Here is an 18,279-nt window from a genome sequence, read left to right on the forward strand (position 1 = left end):
AATATAAGAAAAATTATTATAAGACTGAACAAAGACAAGTAAGGAAAACAATTGGCAGGCATTTAATTTGGTTGGAATAGTCAGGGAGTGCACAGATTTAAAAGGTGACCTAGAACAGAGAGGAAGAAGAGGAGTTTGTACATCATAAAGAAGCAAAAAAGGGCATAAACAAGTCCTGGAAGTGCTTTGCTAAATCAGGATCTTTGAACTCATGAGTCTAGTCAAGTGAATGAGTACTATAATACTGTATTTCAGTAGGGGCTGCAGAGCCAATCCCACAGCAAGCGAAGTGCACCACTTTACGAAGGCACCTCTGAAAATCCAACAGGCAACAAACAAATTCTAGAACTACTTTAAAATCTTGAGTCTTCCAAGTTCATGGGACATTTCATAAAGTGCTGGGTATGCTGGACGATGCTTTTCATGCACTTACAATCTGTAGTGCATGCAAAATAGTTACCTTTTAAAAGAAAAGTCTATCTCTGGGGCAGATGATGACCTCAGTTCCATCACAGACAATCCAGAGAAACCTCAATGGAGGCAAAGGAAGTAAAACTCCAGTAGAGTTACTCCAGATTTACACTGATAGAACTGAGATCAGATTCTTGCTCAATGACTAGATTAGAAGTTCTGTGCACTTGATCCAAAAGCTAATAGTAGGAAATTTATTTAATTTCTGTAATTTGTTTTCTCAATTAACCAAGGAAAATAAGGACAGCAGTCTAGATACTCAGGTCAGAAGAAATGTTTTGATTTCATTGTTACATCATTATCACCTGCATTAAAATTTCTACTAAAATAATCCTACAAGTTTTGAATATTAGATGGTATATTCCCAACTACATTTAAAAACAGAACTTGTCAGCTCTGACATCTCAAAGTAAATTTTATTGACCTACTAACCTGTAACTCTGGGAAGCCTGGAACTAAAAATGCAATAATGGCTAGCAAATACAAGTCTCCAAACAAAGTGTAATAACCTTAAGTAAACTACTGCCAAGCAAAAGTCCTGCAGATCAAACAGTTCCCACGATGCCTTGTTATATTAACTTGTGAAAAGGTCCCGTGATATCTCCACAGTCATGCAGAATAACAGATCACTGCATTTTTGTTTACTTACATAGCTTATCTGCAATCCAGAAACATATACAGTCAATCCCTCAGATGTAAATCACTTGCCTATGAAATGTTACCTCGCTTGTTAAAAACTTAGCAAATTTTACAATGATAAACAATGGTTTTATCTTGAATATCATTTTTTTTAAAGCACACGTCTACAATGTCTAGGCTTTAAACCCTTTCAACAATTAGCCCATAAGTATTACATACAGTTATGAGAACAAAAGGATTACCTAAAATACATGCTGAAAGTAGAATATGAAGTTAGCAACAATGTGTCAACTGTGAGGCCTCCCTCAGAAAGTTGTTATAAACTATGTTTGATTCAAGTGGATGATTCTTAAAGCAAGCTGCAAGGTCAATTTCTTACTTTATGTACTTTAAGCTTTCAGGAAAACTTTCACTTCAGGAGCAACTCACATATTGGATGATAGGTCTAATACAACTGAAAGGTTTTTTGGAATACGATGAACAGCAATTCATGATTTCACACTTTATTTTTCAGTTTATTTTACATTCTCCTGTCCTTGTGTATTTGAATATGAACTAAGTGTAGCTCTAGTTCATTTCCTTCTGAATTAGTTTCTCTCCATCAATATATGATGTGATTACTTATGCCAAGTTTTGTGTCTGCTTGTTTTTTAAACCTCTTCACTTCAACATGAACAAACACTTAGGGTGCTTCTTAATGAATCAAAATATAAAAAGAGAGAAAACCTGGCTCCTCTGAAGCAACAGGGTTGAAATGTTTACTCTAATGAAGCATTAAACATTAAAAGCATACAGCATAAAAAGCAAACATCATATTGTTTATCATATTGCTGCTCAAGACAAAATGCTAAGCATATTACGTTCATTAGACTTCCCACCCCCATCCCTCAAAAATGCACAGCCTCTTATAATTCATATACTCAAGATTCAGAGGATTTTTTCCTAAGGAAACATAATGTTTATAGACTTTATGTAAAGTATTTGTAAACACTTTACAAGGAAGGAAAGAACTGCTCAGCACAAATTAGCATAAACATTAAACTAAATATTTGATTAGTCCAGGTTTCTCACCCAGAGCATTGGAAGTGATTCCAATCTCAGCCAACCAGACAATTTTTGGATCATTAGGTAAAACAGTTTTTGTTCATATTAAGCGCACAGCCACACACAGAAAATACAGAGCATTCTTCCCTTGTCGTTTGTTACCTGTACTGTACTCCTCTGCTTAGGAAGATGTAAGAGAGTGACCAGCTTTTATAGAAGAGGGGGGGAGGGGGAATGGAAGAAGGGAAAATAGATATTTCTATTCTCTGCAACGAATTGATTTCTTTAACAAATTGTTTCCGGAGAGCTTTCAAGAATCATTCTGGGTCAGTAGGACAGGTCTGTTTCAATGATCAGGCACTGAAGTAAAATTACATGAAAAGCTTCGTTTATCTGAATCAACAGAAGCATACATAATGAAGGGTAGAAATGAAAGCTCTGCAGCAGTCACACAGAAAGCCTAGATAAACCAGCCAGATCACAAGAGGGAAGGCACCAGGATTAATTTTAAAGATTAAAAATTCTAATCATTCTAAAATACACACGCACACACATATCTATGTATACACACATATACAGGGTGCATAGAAAGCTTTGGTTTCTCACTCTCACTGGTCATCTTTAAAATATCATATTTCTGGGCCATCAATCAGAATTAAGCTGCTTATGGATGCGTAGCAATTCGGTACATGTAGTTGCCAGTAGCAACAGGGCACACAATTGTGCAGCTTTCCTCCCTCACACAGGAGCAACAGCAGCAGCCGAGGGAGGAGCAGCGGCAGGAGAGGGAGCTGGGAGGAGAGGGGGCAGGAGCAGAAGCAGATGGGACAGCAGAGTAGGGGCAGGGTCAAGACGGGCGAAGGAGCCAAGGGCCGGGGCAAGAAGAGCAGCAGGGGAAGGAGGCCGCGGCAGCATCAGAAGGGACAGGGAGCCTGGGGCTGCAGGGAATTGGCAGCACGAGAGACAGGGGAAGAAGGGGCAGCAGAAGCGGAAGCAAGACCTGTCACAGGGGCAGCCGCGGAGACAAGAGAGGAGCAGGTGTCCCCTTCACGGCACAAACACGCCTTCCCAGCCGGACCCAAGCCCGCCCCCCGCAGGCCTCTTGACCCCCTCCCCCAGCCCGCGAGGCGGCAGCAGCTGCCCGCCCGCCTGTCCTCCCCTGCCCCGCGCGGGGACCGGGGCTGCTGCGCCGCGCGCCGCTGTTGCTCCTGTCCCTGCGCGTGGCCCCCGGAGCCGGGCGCGGGGCCAGGGGCGGGGAGCAGGTGAGGAGACAGGGCGGCGGCGGCGGAGGGGTGGGGGGCTCGGCTCCTTACCTGGCCTGCGGCGGCACATGCTGGAGCGGGGCGGGGACGCTACCACCTTACAGGGGCGAGGAGCCGGCCGGGGTCCCCCGAGCCGATAAACTTTCCATGGCCCGCCCGCGCGGCCCCGAGCCGCTCTCCCCCGCCGCTGCCGGGGAGCCCCGCGCCTCGCCCGCTCGGTTGCGCTCCCGCGGCTCCTTCCCTGCTGGCTCCCCGGCGGGGCGGCGGGACGCGCCGCATGTGCCCGGGCCGGGCCGGGCCGGGCCGCGGGCGGGGGCCGGCGCGAGGCTCCGCGGGGAGAGTAGCGCGCGCGCGGCCGGGGCGCTGTGTGCGATCCCGCGGCGCGGCCGGGGCCTGCTAATTCCCCCGGCCCCCGCGGAACTGCTTCGGATCGGGGCTGTCAAATCCAGCCCATCTGCTGCAATCATAATCAGTCTCAACTGAATGGCTCTGACAAATCCGCGCCTGCAGCAGGGGTTAGGCGAGCCCGGGTAGGGGAGGGAGGCAGGGAAGAGTGCGGGCTTCTATTGTCTGCTGCGAACTGGGTGCCTGAAAGGCAAGACACTTGGAGAGGCAGGCTCCGGGAGAGCTGTGAGCCCTGCCCATCCCCCGGTGTACGACAAGGGAGCCCACCCTTGCCCTTGGTCCCCCTGGCCAAACGCTTGCTGCTAATAAACTAAACACGCAGTTACCTTAACCTGGTTATCAGTTAGCCCTGAACAAGCAGGCCAGCGTGCGATGTGCCATTCCCTCCCTCCCTCCCCTCGGAAAAAACAAAAAGTGTTGTAAGGGGCAAGTTACACATTAAAACTGTCAACAGATCAGTGACACTCAGAACTAGCTTCAAGTCAGTGCACTTTTTTTTTAAATCAATGTGTTTTGTTTGGGTAGTCAAGGCTTTAATAGGTGACTTTGACTACAGTGTTAAAGTTGGGGAACATGTAATTTCTTTGAAGAAGCACTTTAGTATATTACACTACTACACTCGAAATACACTTGCAAAGCCAATATTTTCTTAATAAAGAATATAAAACAAGTTCAGTATTTTCAGGCTTAAAGGGGGAAATCGATGGTGCAAACTATTGTGCTTCTGTACTTCTTAAACAAGAGAGCTACACAGTTTGTCAGTTTGGTTGTTTTTTTAAACTACTTTGTGACTATACAAGTGCAAAGAATAAAAAAATGTAGTCTTAAATATTCAGAAATATATAATGAATAAATAGATGCCTTTCAAAATATCCTGAAAAGTTGGCAAACACTCACCCAGGTAGAAAGGTCTTGGCCCATTCTGCTGGAATTATTTATCAGAAAAGTGATAAATGGTTACAATTATGCCAGATGGGATCTGTGCCAGTCACACTACTGGATGGATGAGTTACTCCCTTACAAAATTTAGACAACAAAAAAACTTTAGACTATTGTAATACGCAGACAACTACAATATATGTTTAAAACTCCAACCTTTATGAATAAATTCTAAAAGTTATTTTAGGTAGATGTGCTATATCGCAGTACAAAAGGCACAATGGTCAAATTTCAGGGAGAAAGACTGATTTGTAGGGAAAGCAGGAGAAGTGGGGTAGATTTTCTACAGTTTAATTAGCTAAAGTGTTAGGTGTCACAAAACAGGGAGAACTGATGGAGCTCGAGATATAATCAGAAAACAACTAGAGAGGCAAAAAGAACAGTACTTGTGGCACCTTAGAGACTAACAAATTAATAAGAGCATAAGCTTTCGTGGGCTACAGCCTACTTCATCGGATGCATAGAATGGAACATATAGTAAGAAGATATATATATACATACACATACAGAGAAGGTGGAAGTTGCCATACAAACTGTAAGAGGCTAATTAATTAAGATGATCAAACACAATGAGACAGGGAAGCTGTTCTAGCCAAACCCCTGTTTGGTGAGCTTAGCGGTCAGTATCTCATATATCATCACAATGGAACTCATGGTTTTGGCATTTTGGTAAAGACTGCTTTCCTTAGAAATTAGAAAGAAATCCTTTTTTGGATATACTAAGATGAAGAAAGCTATGATGCAAGCAAAAGTTAATGAAGCAGTAACAGAATGTGAGGAAAGGGCTACTAGAATGAAGGGGACAGAAATGTAGGTATAAACTGAACAGAAGTAATCCCAAATTTGAAGTCAGAAAGGAAATGGCAAAGGACCATTAGAAAGATAAGGAAGCAAGTTCTGGTTTACTACATTCTAATTGGTTTAGAGACATACCTACTGTATGTGTTTGCTAGTCTGTAATGTCCCAGACAGCCACTATTCAGCAGAACATGTAAGCATATACATAATTGTAAGCACATGAGTAGTCCCATTGAAGTCAAGACCTAGGTACCCACACTGAAGTCATGCAGTTGCTTAATTGCGAGTGGAATCACAGTGAACAACTTTCCCTGTATTCAGTCAATAGCCATCAATTTTAATGACTGAACATAAAGTACCTTAAGCTTTTTATATAATAGAAATAACATCACTGCAATAAAATGCTATCACAGTTACCAATGTCCCTTGCTTGAAAATAAGCATTTCAGTTTCACCTTGACATTGTACTTGCCACATATGGTTTCATCTTAGCATGTAAGTGACAGCAGAAGACCATATACTTATCTTGGTAGCATTCGATTTTTACATTTTTATATATAATTTTAGCAAATAAGATCAATGTTTATTTTAAAGGATTTTTAATATTTATTTAAATTTTCACAGGTCTGGGAAATTATCAGGGGCTCAAACAATAACAGGAGAAATTCAGATTTAAAAAATTAAAGCTCTATAAAATGTCAACACACAAATTGTCAACATCACATCAAAATATACAAAGTAAACATCCTTCACTCAAACTCAACAGGTAGTCGAGCAGCATTTTTCTTACTTTGCCTATCTGTAGATTTTGATTATTATCAATGCAAATATTTTTCCATCACTGTGTGTGTGTGTGTGTGTGTGTGTGTGTGTGTGTGTGTGTGTGTGTGTGTGTGTGTGTGTGTGTGTGTGTGTGTGTGTGTGTGTGTGTGTGTGTGTGTGTGTGTGTGTGTGGTGAAGTAGACTTTTACTGCCATTTACTGATAAAAATCTAATCCTTTGAAGCCCCTATATACTTGTTATAATATTCTAAACTAGTGGTATTCAAGCTATGGTATGCATAGCACTGATAGTACACGGCCCACAGTCAGGTGGCTAGTATATATGTTCATTTAAACTATAGTATCAGCAAACGATTCCTGTATAACTGCATTGATTAAAATTGCAAAGCCCAATTACTTTTGGAGGTTTAGATGTGTATGCAAGATGTGTGTGAGAGAACTGCTGTACTAGTCCACTGTCTTTATCTCTAAATTATGGATTTTTAAATACAGTGTCATAGAGCATGGAACTTTCTTAGTTTGCATTTCTTTCCAAGCTCTGCCTACATTTGCCCAATCCTGCTTTCCCAAAATTCCAGTGAAGCTTCTATATACCGGTAGTTCATACCAGTATTTGGATAATCTTACAGTATTGCCATCCACAATAAAAATGTGGTTAGTCAATACTACCCAATCTAAATAAATCTTTGATAAGTGTTTAACTATTTAGAGCCCAATCCTGCATCCACTGAAGTCAGTAGAGGAGGAATGGGCTGTGAATCTATGACCACAACATTTCATAACTAAAAACAGAACTACATTATTTTTCTACAACTTACAACAAGAACTCAAAAATATTTTTCTGCAAATTAAACTACTTTGCTCCTGATCACTGAGCTGCTGTTCTTCCTTGTCTGCCTCTTCTGTTTGCAAGACTAATAGTGTATCTGAGTTTCATGTGTATATGAGTTTGTGACTCTAGGGCGTATAGGTGCATATACCACATCTTGAATTGGTTCTTGCCCCTGAATCAATTTTTATCTAACATAAATGTTTAGTAGATCATAGAGCACACTTTTAAGAACATTGATGGCAAAGCTCATATTTCAGAACCCTTTAGACTAAATGTAAAACCAAGTAACTCTAGTTTAACATATAAGGAATAAGAAAGATTTCACATGGAAAGATACAACTGTTGGTAAGGATATATTCAATAATTGTCCAGTTTGGGATTTTTGTTCCTTCCTCTGAAGCACCAGGTCACCATTGAAGACAGGACATTGGACTTAGATGGACCATGGGTCAGTTCCAGTGTGGCCCACCACTATGTTCCTAAATTTCCCCAGTGTGAAATCAGCATCAGTGAGGTTACTGATTGGAGTGAGATTGGAATCAGGCCTGGTGTTTCTAAATTCAGCTAACTATCATCCACAACTCATTCCATATCTCTTTCAAAGTAGAAATACTTTGAAAATAAATCCAATAGGCAGCCAGATCAGGAAAGAAGTAGTTCAGTTGTAATTAATAATATCACTATGACTATTTAATCATAAAGAAAGGCTTTACGGGGGGGGGAGAGGGGGGGAGAGGCATCTGAAACATTCTTTTATTAAAAGTCTGAAAAAAACTAACAAACAGTTACTAAATTTAACACACTTCTTGTCCTTTTTAACAATGATTTATATACTCTACTTACACAGGAGTGAAACAGAATTTTCATTTACTCGACTTTCAGGTATTATGCCCACAGGTTACTAACAGTTAATTCCTAGAACTCCAAAAATTAATTATATTGGAGTAGATTAGAAATCTCATATAGTGAAGTCATTGGGGAAATAAATTATTTTCACTCTGAGTCTGAACCTGAGATATGTAGGAAGTCCTTAACACTCATTTAGTGGGAACTTGGAGAACAGAGCACTCTCTTGGTTCAGACCTCATATGCACAGGTTCACTATGGACTTGTCTACACAGGGGAATTGACCAGCATACCTATTGCAGAATGAGCTATTCTATAATAGCTATTTTGGAATAGGTCCCACTGTGGAGACTCTGTTCTGGAATAAAAGTCACTTTTATAAAGTGTCCATAGGGGGAGCTATTCCAGAATAGATACTGTGGAATACCTTATTCTGCTATAGCTATGGAGGTCAATTTCCCGTGTAGACAAGGCCATATATAACTAGAATTGTAATGATTTGAAATCTTCCTATTGATTTCAGTGGACATTGGATCAAGCCAATAGGCACTATCCTGCTCCCATTTAAGTCAATGGGAGTTTTGATACTGATTTTATTGGGAGTTGGAGCAGACCCTACAAGTGGGTTCCAATTGTATTTTCAAAAAATGTCTCAGTAATGGCCCAAATCCTGCCAAGATCCACATTCAGAGAATATAAGTGAAGGGAAATTCTGCATGTCCATGTCTACTAGAAGCATTTGGCCAATAACTCAGGCATTTTAACGAAGTATTCTTTGCGGAAAGGAAAGGACAGTTTCAAAGTGTTTGAAACTTTGTTAATGGATCTGGTTCTCAGACTACATCTGAACCTGGGGAGCAATTTGCAGTTCATGTAGACATGCCCATGCTAGCTTGCTAAAAATAGCAGTGAGGACCCAACAACACTGGCTTTGGCACAAACTTTACAAGCATGCCTCGCCTCCTGGGATGTATTTGCATTGCCTGGGATGTGCCGCATGCCTCCACATCCTCACTGCTATTTTTAGTGAGCAGGCATGGTGGATATTTCTACACAAGGTGCAAATTACATCCCCATTTGCAGTGTGGATATAGCCTCAGAGGGCATGTGTTGGGAGATCTCCCCTCCCTAGCCACCCAGAGTGGAGTCCATCAAGTCTATGCGGGACCTCACTACACAGATTTAATTTACCTTAGAAGCACTTAGGACAATCTTGCATTGCATGAGCAGGGACTTATTAGGATATGTCTGCATTGCAGCTGGGAGGTGTGATTCCTAGCCCTGATAGATAGACTTGTGCTGGCTCGGCTTGAGCTAACATGCTAAAAATAGCAATGTGAACATTATGACACTGGCAGCAGCTCAGGCTAGCCACCTGAGCTTGGACCCAAGTGGCTGGATAGGCTTGGACTCAGGAACTGCAATGTCCACACTGCTATTTTTGGCATGCTAGCTGGAGCTGAGCTAGCATGAGTCTGTGGTTTCCATTATATATGGGGTTTACAGTTTGGTTCAATGGTTTTCAGCACCCCACTATAAAAATTGATCCAGCACCCCTGTTCACATGAGCAAAGGTTTGCAAATTCAGGACCAAGGTGAATCAAACAGAAAAAAAATTGCTCATGTTGTTAACACCCTGATGAATACGGCTTTATAATTGAAACCTTGCCCTTTGTGGGATCAATTTCAAGAATGTTTACACAGGTTTGCACTATCAGTCCATGAATTTTTCCCCCGAAGCAGAATCTGTTGGAATTTATTCCTGATTTTAAAAACTTGACTAGCAAATGGACCATATACCCTGATATGAGTTGCCACATGCATGACAACACCATTTTAATATTAAGCACAGTCATGACAAATATCATTCCTTAACATAAAAAGGTCTCATACAACACACACAACTTATAGAAAATGTATCTTGGGTCTAAATATTTAACATGTGGAGGCAGGAAGTCAGCCAAATTTTTCAGAATTAAAGGAATCTTGTATCCAGAATAGGATAATGATCTTAAATCATCCTGAGCCAAGTTCTCCTATCCCCAAATTCTCCTATCCCCCATTACACCCAGCAGCGAAGCTAAACAAGACACCAGATGAGTGGCCTGGATGAAGCTAGCAACAGATCAGAGGTTATGTCTACACTTTAATTAAACACTCACAGCTGGCCCTTGTCAGCTGGCTTGGGCTACAGAGCTCCAAAATTGCAACGTAGACATTCAGGTTCAGCCTGGGCTCTGGGATTCTGCCCCCTCTCAGAGTCCCAGAGCTCGGGCTCCAGCCTGAGCCCAAACATCTAAATCACAATTTTACAGCCTCATAGCCTCAGCACCACAAGCCTGGCTCAGCTGACATGGGCCAGCCGCAGGTGTTCAATTGCAGTGTAGACATACCTTAGGGTATGGCTACATTGTGTTTTAAAACCTGTTGCAGAGACTCTCAGAGTCCAGGTTACAGATTCAGGCTAGCAGTGTTTCCCCCAGGAATTGAAATTAGGGGGTGTGTTCAAATTTACAGAGGCGGTGAGGGCCAAGGGGGTGAGACTGTGTGGGTGAAGGTAGGTTGTATGGCTCCACAGTAAAAACTGAAAAATGTTTTACGACCATTTTATTAGATTTAACTTATGTTTTTAACTCATCACACAAATTAAAGTTGGCTACTCAAGCCTACTATGAAGTACATTGGTACACTACATCCTTCATGGTTTCTCGTTATAATTTTGCACAACTCTGTTAATGAACTTCTCGAATGCAGTGCATTCATATTTGGTGGCTTCTTGTGTGTCTGTTACTTCCAGTCCCTCATGGTATGTTCATGATCAGGCAGAAGATGACTTCTTTCAGAGCACAAAATTCTATTCAATGAGGAAAAAACACTCAACTATAGCTGCTGTGACTGGGAGTAGCAATAGATGAATTCCTATTTCTTTCATCCTAGGAAACACAGAACAAAGATTGGGTCGAACCACGAGTGATGATAAAGAAGAAGTTGAAGTTAAATCTTCATTCGTTTGTGGTAGGATATTCCATTCTGTATTCAAAATTCTCTACTCTGTCCTGATCACATAGCAGCTCCATTGCTGGTAGTGCCTCATTCTACTCAACTGTAGGTGTTTTATAAGACGTAGTGGTTGAGTAGAATCCAGAAATCGCTATTGTAGATTTATAAGAATCAAGTCTGTGTACGTTTTCAGCTGGCTTAACAAACACTTCTTGTCCTCTCCACTTAAGGATTCAGTATAAGTGCCTTCATTTGTCAACCTCTGGGTTGAAGTCTTTGCTTCTTCCAATACGTTTTCAATGGATATCTCTCTGATTGATCCAAGGGTAGCTTCTATTGCTGGACAAAGATCTACTACTGTTATAGCAGATTTTTGGATGGCATTGTTTAATGACCCCAGTGGTTTTAACGGTAGACTAACAAGAGAGAGAATGGCAATAGTCTTCTCTGAACTTTGTAGCAAAAGTAGTCAACCAGCTGCACTACTTAGATCTGTCCTATGTCCGTAGATATTTTCTAAAGCCAGTAATAATGGTGCAGTAATTTTGAGACAACAGCCAAAGATCACTCATGAGAAAGCCAGCAAGTTTTCCCAGGTTGGACTAATTTGAACTTCAGTCCCAGTGTATCTTCTATTTGTTTTCAAGACATTCAGTCCTTTTGGACTCTTGCTGAAAAGTGAGTATGACAAAGCCATTCAATTTATCGGTTTTTAAATGTCTTTTGAAGATTCTGCAGCTCATATTAGTGCTAGTTGGAGTAAATGGTCTCTGCAGTGTGTTTAGGAGAGATAAGGTTACACTTTTCTCTGAGGAAAGCTTGTACACCACTATGTCTTCCAGAGAAGTTTGCAGCTCCATCAAATGCACAAGTGGCCATCAGTTTGGGGTTCAATTTTCAAGCATTTAACTCTTCTAAGATATCACAGATGCATCTGATGTGTCTTCTATAACCTGAACATCTAGAATGCTGGCCTACCACGGACATTTACTGGCCTACCACGGACATCAAAATAACATACTCAGTGACTTAATACTTGATGTCTATTTGCACTAGTACATTCCTCAGCCATGCATGCACATTTTTTGAATGTAGTGAGAGAGTTCTTTGCGTTCTCGACTGCTGAGTCTTTCACTGTTGCGCCACATGCTTCTAGCCAGTTAGTTGAGTTTCTTGCAGAAAGATAGTGAGCGTTTGCCAGTCTTGTTTGGGATCAGTGTCCAACTTCAGGATTAACAAGTGACAATGCACTTAACATTGGCCTCCAGTTTGTAGTGTGTGGTATCTCTTGCTTAAACAGAAAGTATGATGCGACAGCCATGTTGGTTCACATAACCTGAGTTATATCTCCAGCATTCTTAACAGCCTCATTAAGTACTTCTAAAATTTGCTTTGACAGTGACTGGCTTATAAGACTTTCTGCATGTTGATGCTGTCCAGAGGCATGGTGTTTTGAAGCCTTTTCATGTAGGTTGTCAGTATTGGCTTGGCTGATCAGTCTGCCAAATCAAGCTCCTACACTTTTACTATATAAATCCATGATATGCCCACATCTTGAATACTGTGTTCAGTTCTGGTCACCCCATATCAAAAAAGATATATTGGAATTGGAAAAGGTACAGAGAAGGGCAACAACAATGATTAGGGGTAGGGATTAAAAAGACTGAGACTTTTCAACTTGGAAAAGAGACAACTAAGAGGGGATATGATAGAGGCCTATAAAATCTTGACTGATGTGGAGAAAGTTAATGAGGAAGTGTTATTTACCCCTTCACTTAACACAAGAACCAGGGCTCACCCAATGATATTAATAGGCAGCAGGTTTAAAACAAACAAAAGGAAGTATTTCTTCACACAATGTACAGTCAACCTGTGGAACTTTTTGCCAGGGATGTTGTGCAGGCCAAAATTATAACAGGGTTCAAAAAAGAACTAGATAAGTTCATGGAGGATAGGTCCATCAATGGCTATTAGGATGAGCAGGGATGCAACACCATGCTCTGTTCACTAGAAGCTGGGAATGGGCGACAGGGGATGGATCGCTCAATGAGTGCCTGTTCTGTTCATTTCCTCTGGAGCACCTGGCATTTACCTCATTCAGAAGACAGGATACTGGGGTAGATGGACCACTGGTCTAACCCAATATGGCTGTTCTTACATAAAAATGAATTATAATAATAAAGTTTAGTACAGAAACTCCCCAAGATAACAACCTCTTGAACTAGTGGCAATGTGAGATAATAACACTGGCAAATAATGCATTTTTAAAATGTTAGCCCCCTAGGAAATGTACATTTATATAAGTTTCCCAATCACAAATCTAGCATTCTGGAGCAAAGTCACTAAAATATAATCCAACAAACAAATGCTCCTTTGACGTGTCCCTCCCTTCTCCCTCCACCACACTGTACTCGTAGTTGGGAGCTGCGGGAGGTGGGGAGGGGCAAGGAAGAAGGCATCTTGCTCGTTCCTCCAACCACTCACCACTCACTCTGGCTGCTCACTCTGGCCGATGTTGTTTGTCGTCCCACCATTTACTCCACTGCTCTGTCCCCAATGGCCCTGCACCATCACCTCCTGCTACCACCTGTCACTGTGACCTCTGCAAGTTGGTCTCTTGAGGTTCCACCCAGCTCTCAGTGAGGAACCTCACTGCTACTGCAGGCTGGGCAATTTCTTCAACAGAAACACTGTCCCACAGCAGGTCTAAGTACTTAGACCTGATTATCAGTGAGTTCAGCTCTAGTGGTCACTTAAACCAAAAGACTCCCTACAGAGCCTAATCAGCTCTATCTTTAAACAGGGGAGAGAGGCAGATCAAATAGTGCCTGTGACTCTTAGGCAGAGCCCACACCACCAACCAAAACACCTGTGCCCCACCCTCTCTCTCCCCACTGGGATCTGGCATCCAACCCCCCTGCTTAGTGAGGTGAGTTCAGTTGAGGGTGCTTATTTTGTAATGAAAGAGGTACAGGAACTCAAGAAAATTTGTTACTTTCATAACTGATGTGGCAAGCCCAGAGGTCCCAGGGCTCAGCTCTGGCAAGTTGTAGCACAAATTAAGCACTGAGGGAGACACCCCCCGTCCCCCGCCATTCAGGCAGGCTAAGCCCAGTTCTGAAATAAGGATAACATTTGATTACCCCAGCATTCAATACTAAAGTGATTTGTAACCTGGCACCAGCCAAAATTGATCACTTAGACAACACAGCTCTGTCTGCCGGATACCTAGGAAGAGTAGGTGTGTTCATGTAAATACAGTCAGGTCCTGAAGCCTTTCCACCTACCCCCTGGCTCATCACTAGCTATCAGGGGAGAGCTCATTCAGACCTTGCTTACAAATCGTAATTTGAAATTCTTAGGTTGGACAATGTAGCTGAAACAAATGCACTGACATTGTCATAAACAACAGCTGTATGAGAAAGCTAGTCTTTGTTCATACTTTTCAAACACATTATGCTGTCTCAGGTACACGTATTTTATCATATGCTGTATATCAGTGGTGGATGCGGCCCATTAGGCTAATCCACTGGCGGGCCATGAGACAGTTTGTTTACATTGACCATCCACAGGCACAGCCACCCGCAGCTTCCGGTGGCCGCGGTTCACCATTCCCAGCCAATGGAAGCTGCAGGAAGCAGTGGCCAGCCCGTGCCGCTTCCCACAGCTTCCATTGGCCGGAAATGGCGAACCGCGGCCACTGGGAGCTGTGGGTGGCCATAATGCAGACCGTCAACGTAAACAAAATGTCTTGTGGCCCGCCAGTGGATTACCCTGATGGGCCACGTGTGGCCTGCGGGCCGCAGGTTGCCCACCACTGCTGTATATGCTTTCAAAGTGTGTATTAATGTTTCAATTTCTATTCAAATTTCCAACCAACAACTAAATTGGCAATACTGTATGTAACTGGTTGACCACTGGGTGTGGAGGGTGTTGGGAAATCCCTGCAGGCTAGCACTATGGCAGTGTAGACATTCAGGCTTGAGCTGGAGCTCAGGCTCTGAAGCCTGAGCACAGGGTAGTTTTCAGAACCCATGACCCAGCTCAAGGTGCAATGTCTACATACACCACTGTTTTTAGCACTGTAGTGTGAGCCCTAGTCTGTAGATCTGGGCTCTGAGACTTCCTGCTGTGTGTTGTAAAATGAAGTATAAACATACCCTTAAGCCTAGAAAATTTAAAAGTGCTACATATTATCAGTGTAGCTGATAACTAACCACATCCTCTAAGATGAGGCAGACAGGGCACAACACTGTGACTTGAAGGAAGGGATGTTCTTGAGGTTAAAGCACTGGACTGAAACCCAGGAGTTCTGAGTTCAATTCTTGATTTAGCCACAGATTTTCTGTATGAATTCGGTCACCTATTCTCTTTATATGACTTAGTTGTTCATCTGTAAAATAGGCATACTACTATTCCCTTCCTCCTGCCCTTTGCCTATCTAGCTTGTGAGATCTTTGGGGCCAGGGGACATACATTGTCTCTCTCTGTAAGTATGAACATGGCCTAGCACAATGGGACCCTGATCTCAGTTGTGATCTCTAGGTGCTACTTTAATGTAAATGATAATCAATAATAATGATGGAACAAACTTTATCAATGCTGGTGCAATATAAAATCAAACAGATATGCTAAGCTAGGTTATTGAATTTATCTTCTATAAATGAAGCCAGTTTGCAGGGAAAGATTGGTAGACCAAAGTCCTGTTTACCCAATGGCCTGGTAGCAGCAGTGCTAGCTTCTCCACATAGCTCAGAGAGTGTGATTCAATATAGCCTTGGAAGGGCTTTCTGGGTCCTTCTCCTCCTAGAGGTGATTGAATTATTCTCCCTCCATGCTTGTTCAGTCATTGGCCTCCTTCTGAAATGGCGAAAAAGGGTGCCATGAGGCGGTGCAAAATTTGATGGTGACCAGAAAGGCGGCCTTGTAGATCCTATTGAATTAGTGTTAATGACTTATAGCTTGCATAGGGAAAACTGGGCTGCACTGGGCTCTCCAACTTATTTCATAAGTTTCTTGAGTAAAATGACTAATTTAGGATATTTCCTCAAAGAATTCCAAAGAAAATAACACATCTAAGTTCACGGTAGACAATACACATGCTTTTCTGCAATCCTATTCTCACTTTTATGTATTCTCTCCCCACATGACAAGAAAGAAAAAAAAAGCCACTTGAGATAAACCTGTCACTGAAGTTTCCACAGACTTAGCCTATCTGCCACACATATTTCTATACTATACTACAATATAATAGGCTGTTTATATAGGTCCAGATTCTGATTCTTTTACACTTATAAATCTAGGGTAATTCCACTGGGTTTAATGGAATTATTCAGGTTTACACCAGCGTAACTGAGACCAGAATCCATCCCACATGCTTTATATGTAAGAGAGAGTATGTACGTTTAAAGAAAAGGAGTACTTGTGGCACCTTAGAGACTAACCAATTTATTTGAGCATAAGCTTTTGTGAGCTACAGCTCACTTCATCGGTAGCTCACTTCATCTGTAGCTCATGAAAGCTTATGCTCAAATAAATTGGTTAGTCTCGAAGGTGCCACAAGTACTCCTTTTCTTTTTGCGAATACAGATTAACACAGCTGCTACTCTGAAACCTGTACATTTAAAGATACACTTGTTTTATCTGAGGCTCAGACTACATAATTATTCAAGATCTTGGGTCAGGTCCTGTCACTCACTGTTCCTTGATCAATGGGACTATTTGAGGAGTAAAGTACAGTTCAGCATAAAAAAAGCATGGCAAAAGATAGCCATTAGTGAGAATGGAGAAACAAACATTTCTATGTGCTATTTTGTATTTAATTTCCACTTGCCTTGAAATAAGTTTGGAGAGCATTTTATTTTTTAAAAAAGAGCTTGCTAACCTGACAGAAGCCTCACAAGCTCAACATGTAATGCAGCATCTACATGTATTGTAAATTGTCGTTAATGACCTGATTCAGTACCAGAACCCAAAGCTGAGACAGATTTTCAGATTAGCATGTGCTCCAATATTTTTCCAAAGGGGACATTCCTCTTTGTAGACCTACATTTCACCCATGCAGTGATACAGTTGTATATATATACATGCTGTGCCTAGTGCCCTCCAACTGAACCACAGTGCATAGTTCAGGAGACCCAGACAATAACCATCTGCCTTAAACAGATGGGATCAGGTAAAATGAATTCCCAAATTCTTCTAACCCTAAATACCAACTAAAGAAAGAAGCCCATCTGAATACACAAAAAGTTCATTTTTATAAAAATGTAAAATAAATAGTGAACCATTCCAAGATTATACATTTCATTTCTCAGCATATAAATGGGGAGCATTCACTCTGGGCTGTTCATACATTTTACATTTAACAAACATCCATATGTCAAGTAGACCTTCCACACTCTTCTCGGCTGGAGTTTTCTTCTTTCAACTGAGTAGGGAACATTTATGATCTTTATTCCGCCAAATAAATCTAAGGAATATATTTTGCTCAAGGCCTCTATTTTTTAATTTCAGAAATGAATCAATTCATGGTTCAGGCAGTCTGTTATTAAGACAGCCATACATCTGTGCAAAAAAACCCCAACCTAATTCATTATACAATTTTCTTAAAATATTTTTAGATTAAGCACTGGCTAATTTCTTTAGTTTTAGAATTGTGAACATATGGAACAATTACATAGTGTTCTTAAGCTCTTTCTGTCAAATTTAAGATTTTAAACTGGGATTGTATAGTATACATACAGAGCAATTTGATGATACGGAAAATATTTTGTACAGAGAAAGCTCAAAATCCCTTTCCTAATGACTTAAATACTTCACTCCTTATTCAGGCAAAACTCCAGTTGACACTGCCATCAGCCTTCCCTGAGTGAGGAGTGCTGGACAAGATCTACAGTCTTTTAGAAATTAATATTTGCTTTGCATGTATTGTGTAATGATCATAGCCACTGCCTCATATTTCTTATGTACTACAGAACATCAAGCTGTGCTTTGTTAAAATAAGTAAAATTAATTTAGAAAACGCTCCATCAAAACAAATATAATTTACTGTAACAATTTCTTGTTGGTTTAAAGAGATATTAATTTCTTAATCTGATACAGTAGTTGCACTTAAGTAAATGACTAACCCGGTAGCAATTTTTTATCAGTTTGTGAGATATTTCCTCTATATACAGTACACGAAGGAACACTGATACAATAGTAACATCTTTTGAATAGGTGCTAACTTTTCAAAAGGTATCCACTGTAATGTTGTTAGTTT

At 41.3% G+C, this 18,279-nt stretch overlaps 1 protein-coding gene and 1 long non-coding RNA gene across 7 annotated transcripts in view; one reads left to right on the forward strand and one right to left on the reverse strand.

Annotated features, from left to right (window-relative positions):
- The window catches only part of NCKAP5 (NCK associated protein 5), a 588,725-nt gene that overhangs the window by 347,471 nt on the left and 222,975 nt on the right, over positions 1-18,279 (reverse strand). The window contains exon 1 of one of the 6 annotated variants that reach the window (XM_037912613.2): positions 3,468-3,695. The exons of the other annotated variants lie outside the window; for them this stretch is intronic. The gene's annotated coding sequence lies outside the window, so the exon portion shown is untranslated. Of the gene's footprint in view, positions 1-3,467; positions 3,696-18,279 lie in introns of those variants that run through there. 6 annotated transcript variants of the gene reach the window in all.
- The window catches only part of LOC122462374, a 355,548-nt gene that overhangs the window by 238,645 nt on the left and 98,624 nt on the right, over positions 1-18,279 (forward strand). The window lies entirely within an intron of this gene.

Source organism: Chelonia mydas, chromosome 11, assembly GCF_015237465.2.
Source record: "Chelonia mydas isolate rCheMyd1 chromosome 11, rCheMyd1.pri.v2, whole genome shotgun sequence".
NCBI lineage: Eukaryota > Metazoa > Chordata > Testudines > Cheloniidae > Chelonia > Chelonia mydas.